The sequence below is a fragment of the Labeo rohita genome, chromosome 5, assembly GCF_022985175.1.
Source record: "Labeo rohita strain BAU-BD-2019 chromosome 5, IGBB_LRoh.1.0, whole genome shotgun sequence".
Taxonomy (NCBI): Eukaryota; Metazoa; Chordata; class Actinopteri; order Cypriniformes; family Cyprinidae; genus Labeo; species Labeo rohita.
Window position 1 is genome coordinate 40,459,076 of NC_066873.1, and position 25,605 is coordinate 40,484,680.

Genomic DNA, 25,605 nt, shown 5'->3' on the forward strand with positions numbered 1-25,605 from the left:
TTCATCTTTGCATTACAGGAATAAATTACATTTTACAATCTATTAAAATAGAAAACGTTATTTTAAATTGTAAAAATATTTTAAAATATTACTGTATTTTCTGTATTTTGATGATGTTTTTAAAAAGAAATCTCACAGCCTCATACTTTTGAACAATGGTGTCCCTGATAGCACATCCCTGATAGCACGGAGACATCTATTTGACATCTGCATTTACATCTGCGAAACGTATCTTTTTTTAGAGTGTTTGATCATCTGCAATACATCTATTAGACGTTTTCTATTAGATGTCAAATAGATGTATATTAGATGTCTTTAAGATGTTTATCATTTAGAATTTATGTAAAACTGACATCTGAAAGACAGGCGTTTGTACACTGCGGATGCTTTCCAGATCAAGAGATCTTTTACAGACATCTTGCAGACATACGTGTGCTATCTGGGGCATAATAACAAGAAATTTCTGTGCTTTTAAAGATTTTATTAGTACTTTTCCAGGCCTTCCAGGATTTATATATCCAGCTTTTCCACGATAGTGCAATTCCTGTTTATATTTATCAGAACATATGGAGTATAGAAAAGCTTTTGGTGACCTGTCATTGTGCTGCCACTCTCTCCCTGCACATGCTCATGAGCTCCATTACTCGTTTGTGCATGTGCCGAGTGATGTCTCATCTATCCGATCAAGCTTTCTGAGAAAACGTTATGAAGATAATATTATGGAGTGCATTTGATGCTGTTTAATGGAACAGATGTAAGGCTTAATCCTTCATTGGCTCATACATGAATTGAGGGAATTGTCTTTATTAGTAAATAAAGACTCTGCTGTGATATAAACACTGGAGATAAATGGAATATATGAAAGGATATCTAATACCCATCTATATTTGAGTGACGAATAAAAGTAGAACGTGCCTTTTAAAGCCTGATCACACTAGCTTTGTCGACAGTTGTAGTTGAATTTTTTTTTCCTCACAGTCTTATCTGTATATATATATATATAGATAGATAGATAGATAGATAGATGTTACATATATATATATATATATTTAAATTTAAATAATTATTATTTCCTGTTCGGTGCTTCCAAAAAAACAAAAAAAACACAAAAAAAACACATGCATTTATTTGATAAAAAATACAGAGTATATAGTATATAGTATATTTTTATTTAATGCCATGTCAGCATCTTAGGCTATTTTCATGGCAAAAACAAACAAAACAAAAAAAAAAGTATAGCAAATAAAAAAAAAACCAGCTAACAAAAAAAAAAGTTATATTACACAAGATGTTTTACATTAACATAAAAATTCTAAAACGTTTTGATCAAAAATACAGAAAAAACTGTAATACTTTGAAATATAATTGAAATATCTTTTATTTTATTATAGTTTAAAATATAATTTATTTCTATGATGCAAAGCTGAATTTTCAGCATCATTACTCCAGTCTTTAGTGTCACATGATCCTTCAGAAATCTGTCTAATATGCTTATTTATTATCAATGTTAGAAACTATTGTGCAGGCTTAATATTTTTGCAGAATCTGTGATACCTTTTTTTCAGGATTCTTTGATGAATAAAACAAAAAGAACAGCTTTTATTCAAAATAGAATAACAGTGTTAGCCTATGTTACCACCTTTTATCAATTTAACACATCCTTGCTGAATAAAAATTGTAATTTATTTTAAACAGAAACTTACCCCAAACTTTTGAAAGGTAATGTATATTATTACAAAACATTTCTATTTTGAATAAATTCTCACATTTGTTGCATTCTTTGGCACATTCACATCTCCAGCAGTAGCTGTTGGTTGTTAGCCAATCCATTTGTTCGAGGTGCTGAAATTAGAGATACGACACATGTGAATTTTAAAACCATTGTGTTAGTTAGCAACATAACAAGATGCAGCAAATGCATTCATCAAGCATGTATCTACACATTTAGCACAAGCTACTTGTTAAGAACTTAGTCTTAAAGCACACTGTGGTTTTGAGAATCACATCTTGAGGTCTGTGCGTAATTGATGTTCTAGAACGCAACGAGAAAGTCTTTTAAAGTCAAGTCAACCACAAACTTTATTTTACTCACAAATCCAAAACCACTACTCTAAAAACCCATTAGAAGTTCCTGAGGGAACCCGCGGTGAGCTAGCCTTCTGTGTCGGCCTACAAACTGACGTCACGTCTGAACAGCTCAGTGTGCACAGAGTAACATCCCATCTGCATTGCAATCAAATGTCACGTCTGGACTAGAACGCTCTCATTTTAATCATCAAAACTATCTTCAAATGTGTGATTGTAACAGAAACATTTAAGTTTAGACACAGTGTAAAAGTCTTTAATACATGAACTGTGTATATGGTGATTAGGTGATGCACATGTACCACACCTCAACTCTCTTTCCATCTGTCAGCCTGTCACTATCTGTTTCTCCCTTTGAAGATAGTATAGACTTTACTCAGGTCCACAGAAGTTTAAAAAGCATAAGATAAATTCAGTTGTTCACAGGTGAAAAGTGACTTATAGCTGTACATTACATCTCTCTGCCTGAATCAAAGTTAAAGGACTGTTCCGGGTTTAATACAGCTGAAGCTTTATCTGCCACAGAAGATAATTTCAGCTCATCCATCAGCTTGTAAAAACAAACCAAAATGATATTTGCAGTAATGCACTTATAATGGGAGTCTATGAGGCATGGCACTGCACTAGAGTAAGTGTTAAAATAAACAGCTTTTCGAACATGTAGCCACAGTGGTTTTGAAAATACAGTAAACTTATACTGAGAAAGCAGTATTATGGATTACTGATTTGTATTTTATGGATGTATTTGGATTTGTTTCTGATAAACATGCAGCTTTTTATTTCACAAGATGTTAGTTAATGGACTGGAGTGGTATGGATTACTTGTGGATTATTGTGATGTTTTTATCAGCTGTCTGGACTCTTGTTCTGATGGCACCCATTCATTGCAAACTGATGTAATGCTAAATTTCTCCAAATCTGTTCAGATGAAGAAACAAACTCTTACATCTTGAATGATCTGAGGGTGAGTACATTTTTTGGGTGAACTGTTTCTTTAAGCCAGAGCATTCCTTTAAGTCAGTTTAATGTAAAGGTTATGTAACAGTTTGTCAATCTACTACTTTAATTAAATTCAGATCAAGAGTTCAGGGTGGCTCTGCTGGCATTGCTGAAAATACTCCATCTGAATCCTGAAATACTATAGTACATTATAACCTCCATATGTCTATATGCCACAAACTAACCTCTTGAATATATTTTATATTCCATCCCATGAACATCACAAACTTTGGCATATCCAGGGACTTGTTGTTCTCTGCTGTGGGTCATCTGACACACGATCTGAGCAGATCTGGTGGTGTGTGCTGCTGAATCACAAATGCCCCGGAGAAGCCAAAGTGATGCCAGCTAAAGTTTACTGCTAAATCTAGCAGCAGTGGCACATTTATAGTCCATTTCACTGTCCACAAGTTCTGCAGCTATGAGTTATGAATTTATTTGACATATACAACTTTGAACTTACACTTTGATGCTATTACTAAATATAGAACAGTTTCTGATAAAATATAGTTCTATGTATTAATTGACTATTATACTAGTAATCTTTTTTTTTTTCTTTTTTACATTTTTATTTAAATTTTGCATTTCATTTATTTACTTTTTTACTATGCTTTTTGTCATTTTTAAATATATTTCTATTTAGCTTTAATTTATTGTTTATTTTGGTTGTACTTTTGCCATGCCAACATTTTAAAAACTTTCAACTTTATTTCAATTACTGGAAATTACTTTAAAATATAGCAGTGATTACCAGGGTTCAAGCGATTTAGGTATTCAAGGACATAAGGAAAAAGACATTACATATTATTTAGCAAGCCTGTAACCACCTAAATGAATTATTTTAAAAGCATTTTTGTCAAATCCAGGTGATTTACCATGTGATGTTTTTATATCATTTATGACTTATAGCACCAGCAGTGGTCTGATCTCCCTGAAACTTATGCTTGTTTAGAATGCGTGTGCTCAGCGGGTTTCGTGAAGTTTTGAGTTTTCGTTTAGGCTTTATAGGCTTTTGGGTATATTTGGACAGGTCCCTTTTCTAAAGGATCCCGTTATAGCTTCCCAAAGGGTACATTTTAACCTGTTTTTGATAATTATTGACCTAGAGAGTCCAGAGAATTGCACTGCAGTGTTTTTTTTTTTTTCAGACTGAGCAAAAAACCTAGGACTAGTTCGGAAAAGTAGGTTTTTCACATCTTCTCAATCATTTAAAAATCGGTTTGATTGACAGCAGTGGTTCTAGAGGCAACGTTGTTCAAAACGAGGAGGTCTATCATACGATATAAATATTGCGTGTATATGCAGAAAACCGTGCAATGTACAATCGTTTACACCCTCAAAAAATGCGACACTGCCCCCCCAGTTGCCGATTTCTTTCAGATTTTTTCCAGACCTTTGGAGCTAAGAGTCAAACAGGCCCACTGAGTTTCGTTCCGATTGGCCTCCATTAACCTTGTGTAATTGGTGCTAAAACTTTATCGGTGGGTAATGGTGTACATGTTTTTTGAGGTACACAAATGTCCCCATAGACACTTGTGACACTTTGTACCATGCACAGTGAATTTCATGTTGATAGGACAAATGATTGTCTAGTTATAGCCATTTCTATGTTTTTTTCCCTCTTATAGCACCACCAAGTGACCGATCTACGCAAATTTTCCTGTGACCTCAGCTTGAGCTCTTACATAAGTGTACCGAGTTTGGCATTCTGTTTTTACTAAAAGTCTCCCTGCCTCCTTCGAATCTTTTGGTGTCCCTTTGCGACGGTAAGTTGAAAGTTCAATAATTATTGGTAGTCACTCTCCAGACAATCTTTCTGCACTGGTTTGGTTCCGATCGGGCAAAAACCTAGGACTAGTTTGCAAAAGTAGGTTTTGCAAAAAATGCGAAATACCCAATGCTCATGATTGTATGCATTTTGAGCCAAGGATTCCAACGACATAAGACACTTGAGCCTGACTGACAGTTTAGGAGTTACGAGCAATTTTGTACTTTTGATCGCTGTAGCGCCCCTGTCAGGCCGATTGGGTTGAGCCTCAGTCATGTTGTAGGCGGTGTGAGCACTAACATGTTTCTACGACTTATGGTTTGGTCTGCACGATCAGTTTTACGATCAGTCTAACAATTACAATAATTCGTAATTCATTTTTAGTTAATCCATTTATATATATTTATAAATTAATGAATATGGTAAATGGATAATAATGCATGTATATAAAGCATGCCCATAGTAGTATTGTGTGTAAATGTGGTCGAAGAAGCAAAAAGTGGAGGAACAGACAAACCGAATCAGTTGTGAGTGAGTCAGTTCTGCTGGAACTGCTCCGATTGATTCAAGCTCGTTACTTCGATCATTCAGTTCAGGTGATTCACTAGGAAAAAACAGATTAAATGAGCCATTCATTTTCGAATTTCGACACTGCTTGTAATGATTTTATAAAACACATGATGGGTAAAATTGAGCTTTTCGAAACTCTGAATGTGACCCTGGACCAGCCTTAGTTTATACATCATCTGAAAGCTGAATAAATAAGCTTTCCATTGATGGTCCATTGATGATATTTCCGACTGGTTTTGTGGTTCAGGGTCACATATTTATCTTTTTATCTTATATATAAGCAATAGTTGTTATAACATGCACACACATATAGATGGATAGATCAGTTATTTTTGTCTTTCTGTCTCAGTCTTGTGTTTTGCTTTCCGTGCAAATGCGGAGAACTGCTTTTGTATGCCTGACTTGTGGACGAGAGCTCTGTTGTCCTTGTGGTAAAGTTCATCACTGTGTCTGTGTTGAGCTTTCAGTCCAGGGGTTAAAAGAGCACCATCCATCCCTGAGCTATGAAACACTGGTCTGACTGCACAACACAGCTTTTTCATTCTGTGACTAAACTGTATTCCTGATAGCATCTCCAGGCAGTTTATGCAGCTCTTCAACGAGCCTCTCTGCTCAATAAAATATATAACCAAGCTTGTTTGTTTTGTCGGATAGGTTCACCAGAGGAGAGACTTGAAATTTTAATAACCTGCACTCTGATGATGTAAATAGAGGTGTACTGTATTTTGGTTTGGATATAAGCTTGGTTGGTGGTATCTCAATGTGGCCCGCATGAAAAGGTGAAAAGAAAAAAAAAAAAAAGAGTAAATCACAGTTCATTAATGTAGATGAGTAGTTTCTCTTCAAGAGTCAGGTCCTGTTGTATATGCAATGTGTCATCAGCACAGTACATGAATACTGTACGTGCACGGCCTGATTTTTCCCTTGAGTACAATGTACGTTCATGTAACCAATGTTGTTGTAATTTCAGCCGCGTCTGAAACAAGTCATACAGCTAAAATTATCTGAGGCGTTAAAGTAAATATGCTAGAAAACTGTGTGCTTTCAATAAATACAAGGGCAGAGTAAGAACATATAGCCTAAGGTATCTGAAGTGTTTAAAACATACATATACAGTTCAAATGAATGAAGTTTACTCTTCTTGACTTGTTATGCAATTTTGTGTTCAGCTGCTTCTTCCATTAGCTCTTTTTACACTGACTATCACTCTACAAAGACTAATACAATCAGATAATTTCTCAAATATTCAAATATATACTAATAAATTGAACATTGACTTTAAAGGTGTGAGATGACTGGATGCTTTTAACTGATTTTCTCTTGAACTGTCACCAAATGAATTGCAGTGGCCAAGCTATTTTAAATATAGTGAATTAAACTTCAAATTTGATCATAATGCACACATTGTTTCCTTTGTAACTAGTTGCCGCTCATCATATTAATGAAGTGTTTAACTAGTTGGGTTACCTCACCTGTTCGTGTGTTGGTTATTTTTGGAATGGAAATATTGATATTTGTAAACGTCATATAAAACTAAGAAGATAAGCCAGTATAGTATTCACAGTGTAAACATGGCCAAAGACATGAAAAACAGAGGAATGTACAAACAGAATCAACTGAGTGAGTCATTTATGCTAGAACCACTCTGATTGATTCAAGCTCGATCATTCAGTTCAAGTGATTCACTAAGAAAAAACAGATCAAAGGAGCCATTCATTTTTAAATTTTGCCACTGTTTGTAATTTTAAAAACCACATGTAGCGATCGGTGAAACTGAGCTTTTCGAAACTCTGAATCAGTTAAACCATTGCATTGCAAAATGATTCACTGTTCCAAGTATTCCAGTCAGATTGCATATTGTGAATCATTTGATTTGTGAATAATTTGATACAGATTGGAATTTAAGAGCTCGGATCGTGAATCATTTGATCATTTGATTTAGATCAGAACTTCAGTGGGGTTTTTGAATCTTTTGATTCAGATCAGAATTTCAGAGGGAGTTTGCAAATCATTTGTTTTAGACTGGGACTTTGGTGTGGGTTCGTGAATCATTTGATTCAGATCTGGACTTTGGAGCACGGATTGTGAATCATTAGATTTAGATTGGGACATTTAGTGGGTTTGCAAATAATTTGATTTAGATCAGAACTTTGCATATCGTGAATCATTTGATTCAGATTGGGACCTTTAATTTAGACTGGAATTTTGGACTGAGTTTGTAAATCTTTTGATTTAAATTGGAACTTTGGAGTGGGTTTGTGAATCATTTTAGATCGGGACTTTATTGCGGGTTCGCAAATCATTTGATTCAGATTAGGACTTCCATGCAGGTTCACAAATCTTTTGATTCAGATCCAGACTTTGGAGTGGTCAGATCAAGGCTAATTTTTTTTTTTTTTCAAATCTCTTAAGAAAATTAACCAGGGTTTATATATATATATATAGTTTCCCAAGTCGCACATTACTTATGATTTTCAGGGCCGCAGAAGGTAGTAGGGTTCTGCCTATATCCAGCAACTACTGAATTGTCCTTAGCAATAATTGTCCTTAGCAATAATCAAACGATCAACGATGTCTGTTGTCTGCTGTTATGTCCCCACCAATGCTCAAGTCCCTTGAGGCTGTGCATTCGACTATGAAGTATACTTGGAATATTCAGGTTGTTAAATATATACATTTCAACAGTTTCTGTTTTCACAAACTGTTGTCTGTTAAATCTGTACAATAGTAGTAGTTTCGAAGATGTAGTTTGTGCTAATCACTGCTATGGCATAGCTAGAAGAATTCGTTGTTTACAGACTTGTATATATGATTCTGGCCCAAAATTTCCATACGGTAACAAGCCCACAACAGCAGACCGCAAAACCTGCAGAGTGATGCTTAATTAAACAAGACTGCAATTCATTTTTCTCCTATACGAACTAACAGCTACAGATGGTTGTTTGCACCATATGAGTTTGCTGGCACAGTCATCTCTTTCTTGGATTCATAAATTCTTGGTGTTTGTTAAAATAACTGGAAATAACTTGTGTTGCACCAGTCTGGTTTCCAACAAAAAGTTGCTCTGCAATGTTAAGATGACTCTGCAAAAAGTCTTGGATGTCTTTGAATGTTATCATGTGTTTGAGTGAATTAGTGCACGGAAGTATATTGGAATATGTCACACTGTTTTTCATTACAGTACTGTATGAATTACATAATGTCTATTATGTAAGCCTCTGTGATTGTTTTATGCACCACATGGTCAAATATAGTATGCAATCAGACATAATTCAATGCACATGTCCTTAAAGAAAGCTAAACTATGTGAAGTGCAACATAAGCCACATGTAATAAGTATTTAATTAAAAAATTCTTGTGAAAAGCTACAACCAAATAATGTTGAAATCCACTAGTATTATTTTAGAATCTTTGAGATTTTATAGGTAAATTAGACATTTAAATGAGTTAAATTAGGCATTTAAAAAAACTAATAGAAAATGGAAAATATGATGTTTTGAATTGGTTTTTATTATTTTTCATATTTTTTTATTTCAGTTTAAGTAACTTTTTTTAAGCTACTATAATAACCCTGAAAGCCACAGCTGGCAAAGACTTCCAAAGATAGATAAAGACAAACCAAGGCTTATGGAATTACAGATTTCTTATCCAAGGCTTCCCAGAATCCTCAGAAACAAGTTGTAGATGTCAGCAGAAAGATATTTTGATGGTTTGATTAACATTGGTAGAGCGTCCACCCTGCTGAAAGGTCAAATGTTGCTTGTGCTTCACCAGCAAGACAATACTGGTTGAAACAACCATACTTGTTAGATTGGCTGGTGAACAGCATGTTCACATTTCCACCATCTAGACCAGCACCAAACTAGCACTAATGAATATAAATTCATGCTGTTTTATTTCAGCGGGGCAAGAGCTGCTGACCTGCTGGAGTGTGTTAATACTGAAGATGGTCCGTGTTTTAACATATTCCACAAGCCCTGTGTGACCTCTCCTGCTAAATATGGCACGGGAAAAAGCCCAGTCGGACTCCTGCTCAGGGACGACAGAATGGCCATGGACGCGCTCTCTCTTCGATCAGTACACGTCATTGATGAATTGACAAAAAACGCCTCTGGCGTCTGACAGTGGACAGCTGATCGATATTGAGAATATGTGACGGACAAATGGAAAAGTACAGGAGCAGCTAATAACTGTCACACAGGAGATCTAACTGTAGCGATCCAGCCCTTCAGTATCCATATGAGCATGTAAATTGTCAATAATGTGATTTATGTGGAGTTACATGATGTTATAGACTTTTTTTAGGCTTATTCTAACTTTTTTTGTACAGGAGTTTTCCTCACCTTTTCCCTCTTACTATTAATAGAAGATTAAGGATTTGTCTGGCATTATACATCACGTTTATGTAATTTCTGGTAATGTTCACAGTCACACTGCAGTTACTGTACATATGGCTGATCTTTAATCCTGTTCTGTACAAACTGAGTTTGTTTATCTATTTACAGGAGCGTCACAAGAGAACTTTTCCAGAAGAAGTCAGGAACCAATCTGAACAAACTAGCTGTTAATGGAGAGATGGAGGTATGTCTTGACGTCTTTAGTTGTTCCCACCAGCCCTGTGTTCGCTAAGTGACTGTAACATTCAGTGTTCAAAAGCTATGAAAAAAGATTAAAAACATTTAGAAAGATAAAAATAAACTTTACTGTTATATTTTGAGAAATTAAGTCATAACCGTAAATTACTACTTTATTTCTCACACATTTCTCAAAACGGATAAATATCTCTAATATGTCTTATAATTGTGCCTTTATGTCTCACAAATACTTTAAAAACTTTAAGAATGATTTAATCACGTATTATTTGTATTTATTTATATATATTTACATTGCCATTCAAAGGTTGGAGGTCAGTATTTTTTTTTTAAGAAATAATATGTGACCCTGGACCACAAAACCAGTCATAGTCAAGTAGCACAGGTATACTTGTAGCAATAGCCAAAAATACATTGTATGGATCAAAATTATTGATTTTTCTTTTATGCCAAAAATCATTAGGATATTAAGTAAAGATTATATTCTAAGAAGATATTTTATAAATTTCCTACCGTAAATATATCAAAACTTCATTTTTGATTAGTAATATGCATTGCTAAGGACTTCATTTAATCAACTTTAAAGGCAATTTTCTCCACATTTAGATTTTTTTTTGCACCCTCAGATTCCAGATTTTCAAATAGTTGCATCTCCGTCAAATATTATCCTATCCTAACAAACATACATCAATCGAAAGCTTATTTGTTCAGCTGACCCTTGTGACTGGTTTTGTGGTCCAGGGTCACATATTTTAATTAATCAAGGATACATTAAAGAAGTGTGAAGAATTTAACATTAAAATTTAAATTTATTTAAATAAATGCTGTTATTTTGAACTTTCCACTCAAAGAATCCAGAATAAAAAAAATTAAAAAATCAAGGTTTCAACAGAAATAATATGCTTTGCAATGCTTTTCAACATTTATAATTTACATTTATAAAAGAAATTTTACTTAAGTCAGCATATTAGAATGATTTTTGAAGGATCATGTGACACTCAAGCCTGGAGTAATGATACTAAAAATTCAGCTTTGGATCACAGAAATAAATCATATTTTAAAATATATTCAAATAGAGAACAGTTATTTTAAATCATAATTATATCTCACATTATTATTATTACTGTAACATTACTGTTATTTCTTAAATTAAGTCGATTGTTAAGTATAAGACCAGGACAGGAGTGTATATTTAAGAAATAAAGTTGCAGTTGTGGCATTTAGGGTCACTACAAGAAATATGATGTGAAATGAGATGCAAAATTGCTATTATAATGTCAGTCATAATATGATGTCAGTAGTGAAAACTGTAAGATATAAACTCAGAATTAGATTTAAGTTTAAGTTGCAATTTACTTTTTTGTTTATTCAGTTATAAAAAAAAAAAAAAAAAAACATGATGCCTTTCTTGGTAATGGTGTGCTAAAATTGGCTGAACATAAACTTGTTTAAAGTTGCTGATATTGCTTTAAAATAAAACATAAATAAATAAATTGATAGATGGGAATGTGTAAGATGCTTTTAAAGATAGTCGATTTGAAATCAAGCAGGGAAAGTAGCTTTTTCTGAAGTTTACATCAGTGTGTGTTGCACCAACATTTTCTCACATTTTGGTTGCATAATCCCCACTGAAATGAATGCATTTGCAGTATTCTCTCTAGTGTACACACACCTTTAAACTGTTGCCATTTATGTTTTTTTACAGTTGCAAACACATATACACACACACGTTGCTATTTTTATTACTATGTCCACCAGTACTTACTATGTAAGTTTAGGCAATTAACTAAGGAAGCCCGTTTCCACCACAACATCAAAAAAAAAAATCTCATAATAAACTTTTTAACTTCAATTCAGACCTTTTCCCCACATTTTTTACTTTAAAAAGTCAGAATTGGTCGGTGCCGAAAGCCGTTTTCAGTCCTTTCCCAATTCTGTCCCTCCTCTCTGTCTCCTGCTTAATTTCCTGTCAATATATACTGACCTATCCTAATAAAAATGCAAAAATGCCAAAAATAAATCATAAAAGTCTGATTTGCAAGATACAAATTCTGAATTGCAATCTCTTTTATCTCTCTCTCTTTTTATTTTTATATTAAAGGAGGCCTATTATTTATACCTTAGACCCGTTTTACAATATATAAGTCTCAAATGTCCCCAGAATGTCTGTGAGGTTTCATATCTTTCATATCATTTTAAAAATGCCTATTTTAAGTGGAAGCAGAAACACACTGTTTTCGTGCATGTCTCTTTAAATGCAAATGAGCTGCTGCTCCCCGCCCCCTTTTCCAGAATAGGACTGTGCCTTTACAGCTTGTGTTTCAAATAGTCTGCTAAAAAACATCTGTTTGGCTTTTCATTGCCACGTCTATTGCAGTGAAATTGTGTTTTAAAACCATATCGGCTTGAACTTCTGATATTTCTTCTGTTTTTTGTTTTTTTTTACTTCTGGTTTTCTGAGCGCACACATCCGAAGCACATGCACAGAAAGCGGCTGTCACACAGTATGTGAGTACTAAACTAAGTTCTCTTTCATCTCTTATTGCACTTAAACTCTCAAATTCACACAAGTTTATGTTAAAAACACACATGAGTTACAAAAACAGACGGTGTGTGAAGTTAAACAGCTGGGGGAAAAATGTGGCAGCAGTGAAATATATAAATCAATAAATCCACTGCTCTCTTGTCTCATCTGAGGCTGGGAATCTTAAATAGTGTTCTGTGCTCATCTGTGCAGCCAAAGACAGAACAGTTAGCATGCTTTGCTCAAACTTTTGCCATGGCATTAGAACTAGTACACTGTTGTCACTTGCAAAAACACAGTGGCAGTGCCATGAGTAGAAACGTGCAGATTAAGGGGTGGTAATATTATAATCAGATCAACTTTCTACATCACAGGGGGAATGAATTTTTTTTTTTCACATGCTAGCAGAGAAAGGCTTACCAAAACAAATTTACCAGGTTGTGCACATTTTCTGGGTCGGTAGATGCACCGGGGACCCGATTATAGCACTTAAACACGGAAAAAGTCCGATTTTCATTAAATGTCCCTAGGGTTGGGAATCGGATACTTCTTGTGAAATTAAAATTTCAATTCTGCCTATCGATTCCTATGTGCGGTTCTTTTTCTTTTTTTCATCTGTGAGGACCCGACCTAGTGATCTGCCAGGACCTTGCTCACTAATCTAAGTGCATAGCGCTTCAAACCATGGCTAGGTTGCACTTGCGATCAGAAGTCGAAAAAGCAAAGTATAATATTTGTGATAAGCTAAACATGTTGCAACTGAACACTTGAACATTCAAATCTGCGTTCGTGCTGCCGCTGACCTAAAGAGAGCCACTGTCATGTAGGCTATATAAATGATGTATATGAACAGTTTCAGTCTTTTCAACCACACAGGTCATTATTTCTGTGTTACAAACATTCAAATAATCACAGAAGTACTGGGATAAAATGTCATAGTCTGGATATAAACTCTGATATGTACGGTAGAGATCAAAATAGAGTAAATCATCCGTTTGAAAGTTTATTTGACATTCCAAATAATGTTAAAAATTTATTGATTACGTTGTTATGCCAGTAGGTGGCTTGATCATTCATTCAAAAACACTGATTCATCCAGTAATGAACCAAGTAAATCTTGAGTGAATCACTGAATCATTCACCTAGAAATTAGGCCTACATGTAATTTTGTTTAGTTGTCTAATGTTTTTTTTCTTCAGAATCATAAGAGAACCACAACTTCCATTTAAAAAAAACAACAACGACCCAATTTATCCAGAATCATGCAGCTCTATTTTGCAAACAACTCTTAAGTGAATCTTGTTTTTATGTAGCCTGTTGATTTTTGTTCATGGTATTCATCTGCAACTAAATGTTTAGCAAAAAAGAAGCAGAATAAATATGCTTGATATCATCTTTTATTCACACTGGAATCGAAACTGGGAATCAAAAAGAATCTGAATCGATAAGCAGAATCGGAATCAGCAATCTGAATTGATAAGATTCTAATAATACCCAACCCTATATGTTCCCTTTAAAAAGTCGGAATTGTCAGATAAAAAGCAACAATTAAGTATGCATTCATTCATTCATTCATTCATTCATTCTGTGGTGGAAACAAACTTCCATAAGTAGGCTAACACATTGCATTAAATGTGAAACTTTCAAGAAGAAAGACTAAAAATAGTATTTTCTTGCAAAGTGTACTCCATTAGTCTTTTATTATTCCTTTATCCAATTGTAGTTTGAAAAATCAGTTTTTATGATGTAACTTATTTGAGATTCACTGTTCCTCTCACAGTCTTATATTATCACTTGTTTATGTGTACGTGCACTCATTCACTTGCTTGTGTGCAGTTTATATTTGGGCGTTTTTGGACGGCTCAGTGTTATAAGTGGGCACATCCGTGTGGTCGGTTTGGCAGCACTTAAAATGTGTCCACCCAAACCTACGCCATTTAGTTTTTTGTTCGCTTTTTACTGTTAAACACAAGCGTTTTGCACAGTACACGCAGACACTTCCAAGGGCCTGAAGCCTGAGGGTGGGCGGAACTTTTTATTTCGGGACTTCTCTTTCTCTCTCCTTCCTCTCAGAACAGGAGGAGCGACGAGCGAACAGACAAAATTAGAGGAAAGCTGCGGGATCTGCAAAAAATCGCTGAGAGTGTCAACAAAGTCTCTGTGTTCGTAATCATATTTCACAGCATTGGCAAAGTTATTGATGGGGTAAGAACACACACATGCTGTTTACTGGGGGAGGAGAGACGCATCGGATTGCTGGCAGAAAAACTTTAAAAAACAGAGGAGAGTTATTCAGCCATGCGAACGCATGTGTGGGCTCCTTTTTCATAAGATTTCTGAAAGAAACTTCCTTTCTCACACACATATAAGATGAAAAATAGAGAGAGCTGGCATAATAGACCACATAATTCCATCTGTTAGCATGCACAGCAGTGAAGTTGAGAGGGATTTGGCAACCGGAAATGTTCAAATTCTTGACAAAGATATGTAAACATATCTTGGCAGAGTTTTTTTTTCTCTTCCTGTCATTGGTTGCAGTGCTAAAATTATCTCTGTTAGGACACACCAGCAGTTGGAGGTGTAAAAGTAATGTGAAAAAAATGTTGGAGAGAGCGAGTGTGTGAATTTATTTACATGTGCTAAAATCAGGTGGCGTTAAACACACACACACACACAAGGAAAGGTAGATGAAGGAACAGATGCTGTGCATGGTAATGAATCATAAAGAAAGTTGGAACAAAAAAAGAAGCCCTTTTCATCAGTGTAATTTCCTCCCAGGTTGACTTCCTTCTGTTGTATTTCAACAAAAGCTGAATTAGCTGTACTTTTATCCTTATGCTTTTATTACTTGGAAGGATGTGAAGACAATGCTATAAACAAATAGGCCTGTCGTCATTTACAAACAGAACACAGTGATGTAAATTCAATAGATTTTTATGCATCAGTACATTTTATTTGGCAAGGATGCATTAAATTGATGAAAAGTGACAGTATAGACATTCATAATGGTTTATACTGCAAATAAAGAGTTTATTTTGAACTTTTCGAAAAATCCTGAAAAAAAAGAAAAGTAAAGAAAAATATATTTTTTTCACAAAAATGTTTTAGCATTAATCAGTGTTGGGCATGTTGCTAGTTATAGTTACTAGTTACTTCTCACAATAAGTAACTGAGTTAATAACTTATTATAAAAGTAACTAATTACCAGGGAAAGTAACTATTGTGTTTCTTTTTTTTTTTTTTTTAATAAAAATGTTCAAATATGTCAAATAACTTGGATGCCTCCAATATTAAATATGTTAAATGAATGAAATTTAAATTAAATTAATGTTTTTTTTAGTTTACTCACCAGACTAATATTATATATCTGATATAAAGCTTAATGGCACAGTTTTTTTTAAATATCTGACACTTCGTCAGTCAGTCAAGCATTATAATATGACATTATGAACATTTAGCATTAAACTTTAGTAATATAACTTTCGTGAATGAATGCATATTTGTCATATTGACTAAACTTAGGACTGGTGGTGGTGCTTAAGATATTGTTTGTAATTTAGTGTTTCAATAGAAAAGAGAAAAAACTAAAAATAATACTGATAAGATAACAACTACTGCAAATTCTACTACAAATAACAATATAAAACGCTCCAAAGGATTAATGAGCCGCTGGGTTTATGAATATTAATCATTTTATCTGCATTCGCTCGAACTGATTTGCTGAAATCAAAACATGGACTACAATAGGTGAGCGCCAGCCAATGAGATTGGAGTTTGCGCATTAGTTCCGCCTACTACCGGAAAAACAAAATGTTTCTTGAGCAGCAAATAAGCATATTGGTTTGATTTCTGAAGCATCATGTGACAATGAAGATTTAAGTAATGATTCTGAAAATTCAGCTTTGCATTACTGGAATAAATATATATATTTTAAAATAAGAAAACAAAAAGACATTATAATAATATGTCACAATATTACTGTTTCACTGTATAAAATGCGGCCTTGGTGAGCATAAGAGACGTCTTTCAAAAACCATAAAGCACAGAATGAAATACTTCAAGCCTCTTAGTTATGTTGCTTGTAATGTGTTTCTGTTCATTATGTAAAGTGTTTACTTACCTTGAATAAATTTAATAAATCAAATAATGTTTACTTTTCTTGATGGTTACATGACATTTAACTCATAATTAATTATTTGCATTAATATTAAACTTTTTAAATGATTTAAAGAAGTGTTAAATAACAAATTAGTTCAATCAAGAATATCAACTACTGACAATTTGGTACCGTGACAACACTATTTGGTTATGTGCAAAAATACTAGTGATGTTTTCCTTCGCTAATAATCCGCCTGTGAAAATGGGAAAGCCCAATGTGCTGGCACAAAGTCCCCGTTCAATTTGTCTGGCAAAGGAAATGCTGTGACAACACTTCATTTTAAATTGTGTTCTGATATGCTTTGGACCAAAAAATAAATCTATTTGTGCTCCTCATGTTAAGATGGTGTAACAAGATCCTTTGATATTTCTAATCATGTTTTGGTGCATCTTCTGTCATGTCTCTAATACCACTGTGAGGAAAAGAGCAAATGCTGATACAATAATATTAGCATGTTCTGTTGCGCTTCATGTGTCGGAATGAGCCCATGGCAATCTATAGTTTGCATGTAAAACATGTTTTACATGACTGAACATGTCTTACTTTTCCAATGTTCTTTGTAGGCAGAGAAGTCGAGAAAATGCTTCATAAAGACTTAACAGCTTTTGTGGCTGAAATTGTGATGACATGCAGACATTGACAGTGAATAGCAAGTAGTTTAGCACGATAATTAAACACTCGTGCATTAACAGGTGTGATGCATAAATACATTATATTTTTGTTTTGGGAACATTAAATATTTTAAGTTTATCAATAACTAAATACCAACATTTGATCTCAATCTTATTTAAACTAAATAAATTTTAAAAATTGAATTAAAATACATTTAAAAATAATTAATATACAAATAATATTAATATAAAATGTCTACTTAATATATATTTTATTAACAGTATTATATAAAGATGTTTTAAAAATGCTAAAATACTTTATGAAATTTTGTAATATTTTATTTCATGCTTATTGCATGTGTGATGTCACTAATATTCTACAGGAGATGACTGAGACCCACAATTTTTATGTTGCTTTTCGCTTTTAAACTAGTACTTTGTAAATGACACAATGTTACTGCTAGTAATTTATTTATTTATTTATTGCACTAGTGACATACTATCAGTGTGGATATGACAATTAAAAATTGCACTTTATGTCAGAAAAGGTTGCATATGCCTAAACTTATCACAGTAAATATGCTGCATAGGAACAACAGGAGCAGCCTGCAGTTTTGGGTTTCCCTAAGCAAGCTCCTTTATGCTGTGCACCACAGTAACTTCCAGTATTAGCAGTTCAGGACTGGGGCTAAATTTCACACACCTGGGTTTCTTTAACTAAAAAAGGGTTGGATGACTGCTAAACACAGCACTGTGTCATCACAAGGCAATGCCACACTGAAGAGACTCTCTGAAGAGTCCAGCTTAAAACCTTCCGAGGTTATTTTCAATAGTATTGCCAGAATCTTTTAAATGTAAATTCAAGGTCATTCTTTTTACTCAAGCACACCTGTTGCTGGATTTTCTTTTGAACTAATGAACCTCACATATTCACAGAGCACTTACTGGAGAACTTGATGGGCGACAGCAGTCATGACACTCTGAAGCTGGGCAATCGGTAAATAGAGTGCTGCAGTTGTGATGTATTTCTGTAGGCCAACCTAGAAGTTAAAGGGGTCCTATTATGCTCTTTTTCAAAGTCTTGATTTTGTTTTGGGGGTGTACTAGAACATGTTCTCATGGTTGGTGGTTCGCAAAACGCATTATTTTTCACATAATTTACATTATTACAATACAGTTCTCCCAGCCTGGCACAAATAGCTCGATTAGTTCCGGGTTTAATGAAGGCCAGCCTTCTGAAAAAAGGAAATGACTGGTTAGCTATCCCAGTGTGCTGCGATTGGCGAACAGCTTAGACGGTGTTTCAGTACTGCCACACCCCTTGTCAAAGCAGTTAGTGCAAGCTAGATTAATAGTGAATCTTACATTTTAAATATGGATATTTTTCTTACAAAAACACATCGATTCATTACAGGAGCCCCGGGAGCCGTGTGAGGCACTTTTTTATTATGGATGGATGCATTTTATTAGACTTTACTAGACTCTGATTGCATTTATCTGAAAGAAGGAAGCCATATACAACTAGGATGCATTGAGGGTGAGTAAATAATACACTACGGTAGTGTTGAGTCCCATCCTCAGCCTGCGAGATCACAGATACATCATATTATTGTGCTAATTTATTTAATTATTTTACATACTTAGTTTCATTGCCCGAATCCAGCTCCTAAAAGCAGCCTAACATTATCAAAAAAACATCATCACTAATCAGCCTAGCCTATTCTAGTGCAAGTTTATGCATTTTAAAAAACACTTGCATTATGAGTGAAGCTATCTACACTGTATGATGAATAAATCTCTTACCACACACTACACACGGCACATTATGGCTCCGACGCGGCAACAGGAGTAGATCGCGGCTTCAGCATGTGTTTCGACCCCCTGTACTGCACACGTCTGCGGCGCGTTACTGCTCTGAAGTGGCCTCTCTAGTCAAAGCTTGTGCTTATACCCGCCGCGCTGCGGCTCGTTGAAGCGGCTCTCCACGCTGCATTGCTAATGTTTGGCTAACCCTCCACCTCGTCCCAACAATTCGAATTTCCCCACCCCCCAACAATTCGAATTTCCGTAGGCGGGATTTAATTTAATGATATTCTAATGGATCGCGTTGTGACATCATTGCATGTGGAAAAACAAACGCTGTAGTCCAAAGGAGCCGTTTGTTGTAGTTCTTAGAAAGACATTTTTTAAAAACGAAATATCTCCCTTTGGAGTGGACTTTGAGATTTGTAACTTTGTAGATCTTTTATGCCCAAATATACACACATAAAAGCATTAAAGCATAATAACACCCCTTTAATATCATCCTGGTTCCCTAGTCAAAAACCTAATATATTTCCATTGGTTTTTGGATTATTGCTGAAAATACACTATGTGATCAACAAATGATTCTTTTACACATTTTGTTTGCAAAATGTCACAGATTAACATAACTTTTATAAGTTTTGAAGTCTGAATACAATCACAAGAAGTAAAAGCTAAATGTAGATTATAAATGAAATAGGTGAAGTGACCATTAACCACCACCATAAAGCCAAACAACTCTTTTAATTGAAACAACTGAAAAACATTTTCCCTGAAAGTCTGAGGTAGAATAGTTCGGAAGAATGCAATTATAAACACAATAAGGCTATAAAAGCCAATTAGTAAGTAGATGAGTTTACCTGGTCGAAGTGATGTTTAATGTCCCTGATTGCCTCTGTAGTCCCGTTTAGCCACTTGTTAGCAACCACCTTTTTCAAGAGAAGTAAAAGCTTTAAGAAACATGACAAGGTGATGTTACTGATGTAATAAATGGTCTAAAAAATATCTTGAGCTTTTGTTAACCACAGACCTTCTTCAGCCATTTAACTAAAAACTCCTTCATAAAGCCCATTGACTTTAGGATGATGAAAATGATAAAATGCTCATTTATTTACATATTTTGGCCATAGACTGTAAAAAACATGGAATTAGTGTTTGTGATGTCATCCGTAGATTTCTGAAGTGCATTTTTGAAGCCCAAAGTGAATGAAGCCAGCCGTCACCATCTTTGCAGCGTATCACTCCTGGATACTCGAAAATGGGAGACGTGGCGGGAGTTGGTTGCTGAAACCATGCTCGCCCAGCTCGACAATGGCAGCGATCCACCAGTCACTCAAGTGGCCATGCTCTTAATTACACAGAACTTTAAGACTTAATATAATTTATAATATAATTTAAGTTATAAAAAAAAATCACCCCCCATCACAAATTAGCTATGTAGAACAAAACCACTTTTTGTATCAGGCTGTAAACATTTTTTTCTGCTGTAAAGTTGGGTATTTTAACATGGGGTGTCTATGGGATTGACTCCCTTTTGGGGCCAGTCAATGAATTGCAGTTTAAGTCTTCCATGTTGGTTTCAAGAGAGAGACTGGAGGGTTGCTGCTTGGTTTTGGCCAATAAAAATATGCCATCCTCACTCATTAGCGTTATGTATTATATTATTTTAATACTTTGGATTACTTCTACTTTCTCTTTTGGATTACTTCTAGATTGTTTTTAAACACATTTTTTAATGTAATTTTATTTATTTATTTATTGCACATAGCTTACAAGTGAATAGAAATCTGCCGTCACAACAAAATACACACATTAATGAAAACAAGCCAGAATGACATATCAAGTCTTGGTTATTTTAGCATTTTTTCCCCCCAGAACAAAATGCAAAAATACTTATTAAAATATTTATGTAGTTTTTGTTCATGAATTTTTTGATAGTATTTATCATAAAACATATTCGGCTTGCTCCCTTTATCAGGGGTCGCCACAGCGGAGTGATCCGCACAGCCGATTTGGCGTTTTGCGCCGGATGCCTTTCCTGCCGCAACCCAGCCCTGAGAGTGCCCTAACATGTGCATCCCCAGTGCTGGGACACACTCACTCATTATAAAATATATTCACATGTGGTATGCAGTAAATAGCATTTTAGCTTAACATAAGCTTACTAAAATTTTATCTTTTTTTGCCCAAAGGTCCTTCAAAACCCCAAGAAGTATTTAAAAACCTATTTTTGATTATATTTGCAGTCATAGAGTGATTTGTAGAGCTCTATAACCTGCTAAAGAATTTCTCATATAAATATCCAAAAAAGCATTGACAAAACATATAAAGTTGGAATCATTCATTTACTGGATGCTTTATCTGTCAACGCATTACTAACTGTTAAGCAGTAACAAAAACAAGAATCTGACTGGCTGATTGACAAACGTTCTGTGTACATGGCAAAAGTAGTTCTAGGCAGGTCTTGGCCGGCCGCATTACATGTCCATATCACTTCACCAAATGATTTCAGTAATTTCAAAGGTCCTTACAGCCAACAACAGCAAAAGAACCAAAACCCACAACGACACTAACCAAGTAAGTTAAATAATTATAGTAAACAATAGGATAAAACCACCAAACTATTTCCATATTTTTGCCACAAAAGTATGTTTTATTATGTACGGAAAGCATACTCTTTTTCTCCCACTCTCTCGCCCTTACAAACGCACATACATAGGACAGTCACACTCACACAGAAAAGTGTTGTTAACGCTGCTTTGTCAATTTTATCAGTAAAATGGTTTAGTAACTTAAAGGAGAAGTCCACTTCCAGAACAAAAATTTACAGATAATGTACTCACCCCCTTGTCATCCAAGATGTTTGTGTCTTTCATTCTTCGGTCGTAAAGGAATTATGTTTTTTGAGGAAAACATTTCAGGATTTTTCTTCATATAATGGACTGCTATGGTTCTCTGAGTTTGAACTTCCAAAATGCAGTTTAAATGTGGCTGCAAACGATCCCAAATGCGGTTGTAAATGATCCCAGCCGAGGAAAAAGGGTGTTATCTAGCGAAACGATTGGTTATTTTCATTTTTTTTAAAAAAATACAATATAAATACTTTTTAATCTCAAATGCTTGTCTTGTCTTGTCTTGTCTTGCTCTGCCTGAACTCTGTGTATTCTGGCTCAAGACAGTTAAGGTATGTATTTTCTCCCTAAACTAAAAAAATCATTTCAAAATCATCCTACATCACTGCAGAAGTACCGACCCAGTCTTTGCAAAGTAAACATGCAAAGAAGATCAAACACCCTTAACAAAAAAGGTAAAACAGCGATATAGGGCGATTCTGAAGTTGAGTGAGTGAGTGAGTGAGTGAGTGAGTGAGTGAGAACGTATTGTTAAGTATGGTGACCCATACTCGAAGTTGGTCCTCTGCATTTAACCCATCACGAGTGCACACACACAGCTAAAGACACACACCCAGAGCAGTGGGGGTTCAGTGCCTTGCTCAAGGGCACTGACTTCAGTCATGGTATTGAAGGTTCATTCACAATCCCCACCTTCAATTCCTGCTGGTGCGGGAACTGAACCAGCAACCTATGGGTTATAAGCCCAACTCTCTAACCATGACTGGCCTAATGGTTTGAGATGGGAGTTATTCGACATACCCTAACTGTGATGAACTGGAAAAAAACAGGCAGTTCAAGCAGAGTAAGACAAGACGAGCGTTTGACATTAAAAATAATATAAATTGTATTATTTTTATGAAAATAACCAATTGTTTCGCTAGATAAGACCCTTCTTCCTTGGCTGAGATTGTTTACAACCGCATGTGGGATTGTTTGAAGCCGCGTTTAAACTGCATTTAGGAAGTTCAAACTCGGGGCACCATATCAGTCCATTATATGGAGAAAAATGCTGAAATGTTTTCCTCAATAAACATAATTTCTTTACGACCGAAGAAAGAAAGACATGAACATCTTGGATGACAAGGGCGTGAGTACATTATCTGTAAATTTTTGTTTGGGGAGTGGACGTCTCCTTTAAAAGCTATATGTCATTTCTCACTAATAAAGGCACTGTACCTGAAGAAGATGAACTTGCAGTTTCGTCATAAGTAGAAACGCTGCTGCCAATGCATGTACTCAGGAAATTTGCTCATGCTTATTTTCTCTCTCTCTCTCTGTCTGTCTGTCTGTCTAATAACTTAATTGTTATCAACGAGTCACGCCTCCTACTTCAGCTGCATTTAGCTCGTTTAGCCGCAAAACTGGCTAACTAGCATGTTATTAGGAAAGGTGATTGCAGAGATTCATTAAAAAAAAAAAAACTTACACCTTATACTCACTTCTGCTGTAGGTGAAGCTGGATCACGAATGATTTGTGCGAACATAGACGCATTTATGTACATTGGGAAGTGCATTCCCTTCACAAACAAACGTAATCCACTGCATCTTCAGCTGCTCAGATGTCGGGAGTAAATGACGACCACTATGTTCATTATTACATCCAGCATCACAACACCTCAATCGCTCAATCAGAGATATTCTTGTCTAACTTACATCCCTGCTCCAGCATCGAATCAATGGAGGTCGGACTGTTACAGCTGATCTGAGGTAAGACGCTCATGTCAATCAACTATCATGGGAGCCACAAATTAATGAAAACAATGTAAATTGAATTACTGAAATTGTAATTGTGATGGAATCATTCCTGTTTTTTTGCACATTAATTCAGAATTCAATGTGCATTCATAGGTGTGCATATGTCTGTTCTTTTACAGTGGATTTGAATGTGACTCATCCAATGAGAATTCAGAAGCCATCAAGCAGAAGCTACATGGAATCTAACACCTCCAGCGATTGACTTCTCGCATGCTGTTCACTTCTACAGTTCGGGAACAGCAGGCCAAGCGGACCATGAACGTCCCATACATCTCGATGTCAAACCCTCAAGCTGCCGAAGCCCTTGGGGAGGATGGATATTTCCGTGTGACGTGCAAGAGAGCGCTCATGTGCACAGTCACCTAGGCTCCCGCCACGAATGGAGACACACAGCCAGTCAACAATAAACATGTGGGTGTACTGGGAAATGACGGAGAGCGACATCCACGCCAGACAGACAGGACGCACCTTTCTAGACTTTCTGAGAGAGACAGCTGGAGACAGAGTATGGACTAATGATTAATGACATTTAGATTATTATTCAACTTCAGAGATGTCCCACCCCCTCAACACACTCCAGATGCATAAGGAGAGATGAGGTGAAGATGATTTAACCCGTGTTCTCTGGGATTTTGCCGAATATGATGGATGGCATGGAAGATGTTCGGGGAGAGAGAAATGCATAAATCATACTTTGGCAATGGGTTTGACGCCGTTGATTTATTCATTTGAGAAGAGCGCCATTAGGGGAGGAATTTGTCACCTTTTATCTTTAAAGAGATAGTTCACTTAAAAACGACAATTTTTGTCATCATATATTCATACTGTATAACTTCCTTTCTTCTATGAAACACCAAAAGTGATGTTCTGCAGAATCTTTCATGCTTACAATGAAAGTGGATGGAGACCAGAACATCATGATCCAAAAAGGACAAAATAGCATCATAAAAGTAGTCCTTACGACTCACAAACTATATTCCAAGTCTTCTCAAGTCATACAGCAGTAACTGAAAATCTTGCTTGCCAAGCATGGTCACCATTCACTTTCACTGTATGGAAAAAAAGTAGCTCAGAAAGCTGTACATATACTATACATACAAAATTCTAAATAATGATAAATAGATCTGTGTTTCATGGAAGAAGAGAAGTCATATAAGTTTCAAAAGACCTAACAGTGAGTCAGTGATAAAAGAAATTATATTGTATCATATTATATTATATTATAGAACAATATATTTAAAATTATATTTTTTATTATTAGATTGGATTTTTAGATATTTTACTGTATTATAAAATATATTATTACTAATATATAATATAAAAAATAAATAAAATAATAAATGTATTATTTTTATTTTTATTATTAAAATTAAGCATTTTATACACACACACACACACACACACACACATATATATATATATATATATATACACACACACACACACACACAGACACACACTAATATATATAAATAATTTATTTTTATTTTATTTATAAGTAAATTATTTTAATTAATTGATTTTTTTATATTAATTAATTTGATATATATATATATATATATATATATATGAAGAGTTCAGATGTTATATATTATATATTTATAATATTACTAATATATAATATTACAAATGTATCATTTTTATTATTAGAATTAGGCAGTTTATACACACACACACACACACACATTATTATAAAAAAAAAATAGATCATTATTATATTATGAAACATTTAACATAAATATTTTTTATTATTAGATTAGATATTTAAATATTTTGCGGCATTATAAAATGTATAATATTACAACATTTTTAATATTATTATTTTTTTTAAATTAAATTAGGCAG

At 34.8% G+C, this 25,605-nt stretch overlaps 2 long non-coding RNA genes across 3 annotated transcripts; both read left to right on the top strand.

Annotated features, from left to right (window-relative positions):
• The first annotated feature begins 9,608 nt into the window (after positions 1-9,608).
• Positions 9,609-10,716, top strand: LOC127165723 (uncharacterized). The gene is made up of 3 exons (XR_007827809.1): positions 9,609-9,669; positions 9,753-9,837; positions 9,928-10,716. It is a non-coding gene; the product is annotated as an uncharacterized LOC127165723 (long non-coding RNA).
• A 1,283-nt stretch (positions 10,717-11,999) lies between these two features.
• LOC127165721 (uncharacterized) lies at positions 12,000-24,933 on the top strand. 2 transcript variants are annotated; one of them, XR_007827806.1, is made up of 3 exons: positions 12,000-12,522; positions 23,456-23,712; positions 23,880-24,933. It is a non-coding gene; the product is annotated as an uncharacterized LOC127165721 (long non-coding RNA). The 2 variants fall into 2 exon arrangements; XR_007827807.1 differs by lacking the exon at positions 12,000-12,522 and adding an exon at positions 14,629-14,743.
• The last annotated feature ends 672 nt before the right edge of the window (positions 24,934-25,605 follow it).